This window comes from Narcine bancroftii, chromosome 10 (genome assembly GCF_036971445.1).
Source record: "Narcine bancroftii isolate sNarBan1 chromosome 10, sNarBan1.hap1, whole genome shotgun sequence".
NCBI lineage: Eukaryota > Metazoa > Chordata > Chondrichthyes > Torpediniformes > Narcinidae > Narcine > Narcine bancroftii.
The window spans coordinates 82,651,290-82,659,790 of record NC_091478.1 but is presented as its reverse complement, the minus strand read 5'-3'; positions in this window follow the sequence as shown (position 1 = coordinate 82,659,790).

The following is an 8,501-nucleotide window of genomic DNA, read 5'->3' as shown; positions in this document are numbered from 1 at the left end:
TGAACTTTTATAAACCATTGGTTCAGCACAACTAGTATCCAATTCTAGATGCCAGATGTGAGGAAATCTCAGATGATGTAAGGAGGTCCAGAATAATTGTGGGAAGGTCATTTTTATTATGCAGATAGACTGGAGAGAAGTTGGGGTTGTTCTTTATGGATGAGAGGTTGCAAGAGAATATGATGAACATATTTAAAATCATGAAGGCTATTTATAGATGGAGAGTATTGATTTCAGTGATGGAGGGATCACGATCCAGAGGCAAAGAATGGAAGTGACTGTCAAAAGTACCAAAAGAAGCATGAAGGAATATTTTCTTTGCACATTAAATGGTTAGGTTAGGGAGTTCACTGGCGAGGTAGCAATGGAGACTGGTTCAATTCCAGCATTCAAAAGGCGACCGGATCAGTGTCTGAATGGAATGAATGCACAAATCTATGGGGTGAGATTGGGAGAGTATGAATAGATGAATTGCTTTTGTATCCAGCTACTACTGTGGCCACAATGGGCCAAATAGTCTCCATCCACTTTAAGGACCATTCTATGGTTCTGTAATTCAAGAAGTAATGATAGTCACACGGGAGAAATGAATAGAAGGATGTTGGGTGCAGTAGGAAGAGATCAACAAGGGTAAAGACTAACTGGGATAAATCCTTTGTACGTTCCTTGTAAATTAGTGCCATGGACTCCCAAAATATGAAGTAAGTACTGCCTGCACATGAGTTCTAGGTGAGAATGAACAGCAATGAATGTGTTGAACTATTTGAGGGTTTGATTTCATGAAAGTAGTAGCTGGGAGTGATAGTACAGATCTATCACCAATGTATACAGTTACAGTATCTAGACTGTGCTTATAGCGATTGGCTGAGAGCTACGCCACGCCTATTGTCTGGGCCTTAAAGGGTTTGTAGTTGCTCGCGGTTGGCGGTGGGTAGGTCGTCGGTCGCGGTGGTCGGGCCCCAGCGGTCGTCAGCGATGGACGCTAGAGTGAGTACCTGGTTGGCCGCGGGGGTGGCTGTGGCGGCGGCGGCAGCAGCAGCGGTAGCGTCGGCCCCCCCAAGGCTTTTATTAGCAAAAGACAGGAGCTCTTCACTGGGTGCAAGGCATTATATTAACAATCAGCGTGGTGTAGTTGAATATGGATATTGTAGTACAATCTGCACCATTGAAGATTGTGCAAAAGAAAAAAATGAATGCTGAGTATTTTTTGGTGTTGGAAATAGGAGACTTGCTCATAACAGAGAAACAAGAACATCTGCAGGCACCGTGATTATAGTAAATACACAAGAGAGCTGAAGAACTCAGCACGTCCCACAGCATCCATCAGAGGCAAAGATATAGGAGCAACGTTTCAGGCCTGACCCCTTTGTCAAGATATGAGGTGGGGAACGAAGAAAGAAGGGGCAATGGTAGGAGCACCCAACCACCAAGAGCCCATGGGTGGACATGGATAGAAGGGCAGAAGAGAAAAGTTGAGAATAGATTGGGGGAGGGGGCTAGCTCTGTGAATGCAGAACTGGAGAAAAGGAGACAGAGGGATAGGGAAACAGAGAGTGACCAAGGGTTGGGAGTGGGAGCTGGAGAAAAGGAGACATAGGGATTGGAAATGAGAGAGATGGGGGAGGGGGGGAAGCAATGGAAATTGGAGAAGCTGATGTCAACGCCATCTGGTTGGAGGATGCCCAGAACCAATATGAGGTATTGCTGGTACTCTAAGTTGGGCAGTGCATATGTGTCAGCATGGGAATGGGGCAGGGAATTGAAATGACTTGCTCAAGGCAACCTTTCTCAGGTCTGTCCTCCTAGACTAGGCTTCCTGAGTTTTGAATGGCGGCATTCATCCATTTGCCAGAAATTAGAAATACCTCCTCCTCCTCTGGAGCCTTGGAGATCCCCGCAAGGAATGTGGACATTTTCTGCCTTCCAAGGCAAACATGCCTCCAGCCCTTCCATTGCTCTTCCCCTATAAGGAATCAGCCACCAGCAACTAACATTGGATCATCCAAAACCTCTCAAGCGGTAAGTTGCACAAATAGGAATTTGTGCTGGCAGCTGAATCATCACATTTAAACATATTCCCCACCCACCCCATCTATTTCATTTTAATTTGTGCCATGCTGCAAGAACTTCACACTCCTCCCCCAGGTCTTGCACAAATATCTCTGATTGTGCTCTGCTTCTTGCTTACCCTCTTTATTAACTGAGTTAATGCATGTTTTCTTTAATATATAAATTATAGCTACCATTTGTTACACCCGGTGAAGCATGCCATGTGGGTTGTGTAACATTAATTTGTTTAGAAATTTGGAAGTAAATGTATCATGCTCATAAAAAAAATTACAACACAGGGGAAGTAGTACTTATTTTAAAATAGCATTTCCACAAAATTTTGCAACAAATGGAACAGATAGAGGATTAGTAGTTACAACTTGGATATTATGGATAAGATATCAGAACAGTGTGGGATTTGGTGGATGCCATAGCCTTTCTTCAGACTCAAAGGTTGAGTGTGAGTGTGGTGCAGGAAGAACAGAGTGAGGGCACAGAAAGAGAGGAGTGACAAGAGAGGATTGGGAGAGGGAGAAGGCCTGAGGAACCAAGACTTTAAAAGGTAACATGGGCCATTTTCTCATTGGATTTATCTGACACTTAGCTTTGCACATGGCTCCGTCTGATGTCAACATCACATTGGAGACCAAATGACAGAATCTTCCCTTTGAACATTTTGTCTCCCATGCTGGACACCTGTTCTAAAGCAAAGAATTTTTTTTTTTTAAAAGACAACAAGCAGTAATGCAGAGCAAAGAGACTGAAATAAATTGAGAATCAACTGATGCCCCATTCATGCCATGTTCAGCTAGGCAAAATTCAGGACCAAAATTCTGAGCTGTATTGTAAAAACATGAAGATTTGATTGACAAGATAATCAAACTTCATTCAGGAAACAAAACTAAAATCTCCCTCCCTGCCACATGATAAATGATATGTATCATGTAACTAATGATACATTCCATATGATGTATTTAACCAGATTATTTGGGATGATCATTCAGGAAGCATTTTTAAAAGTACAGTAAAAAATACTCCCAGTCAATCAACCAACCAACTGCAGTATCAAATTTTAAGTAATGTGTTGGTGCTTCAATGGATTGCAAAACTACTGCCTTCCTCAACTGACAAATGTTAAAGTGATCCCTGCTTTTTTTTTAGAACCTACTGTCAAAAGCATTGAAATAAAATGCATGTAAAGTATAACTGGTGGATGTTCACAAAGGATTTCTTTATTTAATCAAACGAGTTGAAAGGTTTCAGATTAGACAACTGGAATAAGGGGAGGCTGTTGTGCCTCTTGTGCCATTCAATGAGTTCCCTGGTTGAGTTTGGGTACTTGAGCCATATCTAAAGGGATCCCACAAGGTGTATCAGATTTAGCTCCAGTAACAAGTTAATGCAATTAAAGATAATTTTTTTGTGATAGCACAGAAAGGATTGGCAGTGATCTAAAAATTGGTAAATACTGTTCATGAATTAAGGAAACCTAGTCTTCATATGTGCCCACAAAAATAATTTCCAAAGAGTGTAGTAAAATCAGAAGGATTTTTTAAAAATGGTCTTTTAAAGAAGAATGTAAGAAAGCTTGATGAACTGCAACCTTACATTTTAATTTTGAAAACCCTTCCAGGATCTCACCAGAGGACTCATTCTTTATATTTGAACCTCGACAGCAAATGTTAGCATCCTATTTTTTATGGGAGACTAATTCATTCCCCATCTAAATTTTACATGTAGGTTAAACATTTTCACTGGGTAGGTCAATTATAACCTGCAATAAAATGGAAAATGAGATAAAAAGATCAGCAATGCAGGCAACATCTTTGGAAGGAAAAAACAGAGTTAATGTTTTAGGTTGAAGGACTTCTATCAGAACAGGGAGATAGAGCATGCACTAGGTGTGGGGGCAGGGCGGGGGGTGGATAAAACAAAGGGGATTTCTCTAATAATGTGAGGCGTGCATTACCTTGACAAAAAGGTGCAGTGGTCATTCAGTCAATGGATTGATTAATTTGGGGCTATTATAAAGATAAAAGCCTCATCAAAACAATTACTGGAACTGGATAAATGGAATGGAGTCCTAATAGAAGGCAAGGTGGGAGAAACTGTTGCTGAGATAACTGTGGAAGACTTTCAGCTTGTGGAAGTTGCTGAGTCTGAGGCTGTACTCTTTTCACATAAACCTTTGTTTGAATTCTCATTCTCTGACTGTTCTCAACCCAAGGCTTTCGTGACTCTCCAACTCATCAACTGGATGACTTCCACTGCTCATCCCCACAGCCATTCTGACCGCACAAAGTCAGGGATAATCTCTCTGTTCTACCCATCCTCACTGCAACATTAAATTAACTTGTTTTCTCTCTTTTTGCATTTTCTTGAAATTTTTTTGGCTTGAAACATAAATTCTGTTTCTCTTCCCACAGTTGCTGCTGGATCTGTTGAGGATTTCCTGCTCTTGGAGGCTTTAATTTGAATTTCCCACAGCTGTAATTTGTAAATGTTATTTTATCATATACACAGAGAATATTTTCCTGAAAGAATTCAATTAACTCATTGCAAACCCAAGGTCAAATTTGGGATCTTTTTTGCTCATGTTTAACATAGGGAAGTGGTTTAAAAATTATTCTTTCCAAACAATCTAGAAGAAACAGTAACTTCCTTTCCTATGCAGATGAATTAATTTCCTGCATTAATGCAAGAATAAAATTCAACATGATAATCAAAATTTAAAAAAAACTACAGAAAATTGGAATGTGAAATAACAACAGAAAGTACTTAAAATATAAAACAGATTTGGCAACATTTGTAAAATGCTTCAGGGTGAAGAACTTGGAAGGAGAGCAAACTGTATGCACTTCCAGAGCAGGAACCCAATGTCAACCCAATGTCAGGGTGAACCTAAGGACAAAAAATAAGAATAATACCTCAAATACCACTGGGTGTATGAACATTGAACTTTCCAATTCCTGGAAAGGCACATTCCTTGTCTTCCTTTCTATCCCCTTCTGATCCACCCACCATCTTTCAGTTTAATTCCTCTTTCTATTTGCCTATCACCCACGCACTGTCCCTAATGGTTGTCCAACCTCTTATCCAACTTCTCTCCCATATCTGTTTCCAATGATCACCTTCCTTATCAGGGAATACAGAATACAACAGCACAGTACAGGCTCCTTGGCCCTCGATGTTGTGCCGACCTATATATTCCTATCAAGAAAAAAAACCTAAGCCCTTCCTACCTCATAGCCCTCTATTTTCTTTCACCCATGTACCTGAGTTTCTTAAATGACCCTAACATTTCAGCCTCTCCCTCCACCCCGGCAAGGTGTTTCAAGCACACACAACACTGTGTGGAAAAAAAGCTTACCCTGATGTCCCCCTAAACTCAGTTTGTACAGATATCTTCTGGTGTTTCCCACTCCTGCCCTCAGAAAGAGAATGTCTATCTTATCTATGCCTCTCAGAATCTTTCAGACCTCTGGTAAGTCATATCTCATTCTTCTTTGCTCCAAAGAGAAAAGTCCTAGCTCTGTTAACCCTGCCTCCCAAGACTAGGCACCATCCTGGTAAATCTTCTCTGCACCTTCTCCATAGCTTCCACATCCTTCCTATAATGAGGTGACCAGAACTGAACACAATATTCTAAGTGTGGTCTCACCAGAGATTTGTAGATTTGTAACATGATCTCTCGACTATTGAACTCAATCCCCCAACAAATTAAACCTAACATCCCATTGGCCTTCTTAACTATCTTATCAACCTGTGTGGCCACCTTGAGAGATGCATGTATTTGGACCCTAAGTCAGATTCCAGCATCTTGTGTTTCCACAACACTTTCCAGTTTCTATTTCAGGTCCACCTCCACTGTCCCTACTTGGCTCCATATTCCTCCTTTTTTCTCTTTCCTTATCTGTCTCTACTTGCCACCTTCCAGCAACTACCTCCAACTCCACTCCGCCCTCTCCCCACCTGACTCCACCTGACCATCATCTCCTTCCTCATCTGGTTCCATCTATTGCCTGCCAGCCCCTGCCTCACTCTTCCCTCACTTCTTTATATTGACTACTTCCCTTCTACACTCATAGTCCCAATGCAGGGTCTCAATCCGAAACGTCGCCCAGCCCTTTGCTTCCACAAGCGCTGCTTGATCCACTGAGTTCCTCCAGCAGTTTGTTTTTAACATACTTCTGAACCATTTCTCCTTTAATTACTGAGAAATTTTGGTCTCACTTCCCCTCCTCACAGACAGAGCAAAGATACAAATCTCTTGTTCCTCCCATTCCACCCTTCCCATTCAATGGATCATGCAGTTTCCGCCATCTTCAACAAAAGCCCCTGGCCTAAATGGCATAACCTACTACAAAACCAACTCTGGTGCAGTAGAAAATGGCAAAGCTTCACTACCAGATGAACTCAATGCCTTCTACGCCTGATTTGACCAACAACGTAAGGAAGAATCACTGTGCACCCACATGTCCCCTGGAGATCCTCTACTGGCAGTCTTTGAGGATGATGTGCGGCTGTCAGGAGAGTGAATCCAAGGAAAGCATCTGGTCCGGACAGAGTACCTGGCTGAGTACTGAAGATCTGTGCTGACCAACGCCAATGTATTTGTGGATATCTTCAACTTCTCACTCTGGGAGGAGTGGGAAAGGGATGATTGATGGACAGAAGATTTAATATCGGCACTTAATGGCAGGAAAATTGAATTTTATTAGTATTAATATTAATAGAATTCAGAATCCAATAAAACAAAAAAAATGTTAAATTATATGAAAAGGATTAAAGTAGACATAGCTGTTTTGTGGGGAAACTCACTTGACTGAAATAGTATGTGGGAAATTAAAAAGAGACTAGATTAGATCAGTATTGGCTTCTTCATTTAATTCCAAGGCCAGAGGAGTAGCTATATTAATAATTTAAAAATTACCAAATTAAAGCATTGGATACAACTATAGATAAAGCAGGGAAATATGTAATGATTAATTGTCAAATTTATTCAGAATATTGGACATTAGTGAATATATATGCACCAAATGTAGATGATGGGAAATTTATACAAGATATTTTTATGCAATTATCAAGTGCACAGGGGAAAATACTAATGGGTGGAGATTTTAATTTTGATTCAAAACTAATGTTAAAAATAAAGTAGTTAAATTGTGTCTGGATTTAATGAATGAGATAGGGCTTGTTAATAGTTGGAGGAAAATTTATCCGAATGATAGGGACTATTCTTTTTATTCTTTTAGGTGTAAGACATATTCACGTATTTATATGTTCTTAATCTCTCTCTACATAATTACAAACTAGAGTTCAGAAGATTAAATATCAAGTAAAAACATTATCAGGGCATTTACCTTTATTGATGTCAATTGCATTGGAAGAACAAAATGTAGGTTAAAGATGGAGATTTAAAACTTCACTTTTAAAGAGGATGGATTTTTGTGAATTTATGAGACAACAAATAAAGTTTTTTCTAGAAATTAATGAACACTCAGTAGCAAATAAATTTATTATATGGGACTATGAAAGCCTATTTAAGAGGACAAATAATAAGTTACACATCTTAAATAAAGAAGGAATATATGAAAGAAGTAGATCAATTAGACAAAGATATATTGTATTTAGAAAAAGAATTGCACATTCCTAAAAATGAAGAGAAATGAAGATTATTGGAATCAAAACAATAGAAGCTTAATACAATACAATCTTATAAAGTCGAAAGAGATGTACTCCACACATGACAGAAATATTATGAATTAGGTGAGAGAGCCCATAAATATTTAGCATGGCAACTCAAAGTGGAGTAATTACCAAGAACAATAAGAGCAACAAAAAGAGAAACTGGGTACATATAAAACACAAGAAATTAATGATAATTTTAGGAATTTTTATAAACAATGATATCAGTTCAAATCTTTAAGGAATGAGGGAAAAAAGATGAATATTTATCACAAGTTACATTGCCTGAATTATATGTCGATGAAAAAATGAATTATCCAATTCCTTTACAGATGTCGAAGTATATGATATTTTGATGTCTTTGTGGTGAGATACCCACCTGTTTCAAACAGGCCTCAATCATACCTGTGCTTAAGAGGATTGTGGTAACCTGCCTAAATGACTACTGACCAGTGGTACTCACATCCAAAGTGAAGAAGTGTTTTGAGAGACTGGCGTTGAAGCAAATCAGCTTCCATCTGAGTAGCAACATGGATCCATTCCAATTTGCCTATCACAGCAACAGGTTAATGCCATCTCACTGGCTCTACACTAAGCCCTGGAATATCTGGTCAGCAAATAAGCATACATCAGGATGCTCTTTATCGATGACAGTTTGGCATTTAACACTATCATCTCCTCAAAACTTGGCTGAATGGTTACCAATAACAACTCTCACTCAAAATCACCAAAACCAAGGAAGGGAAAACTCGAGTTGTAAGATC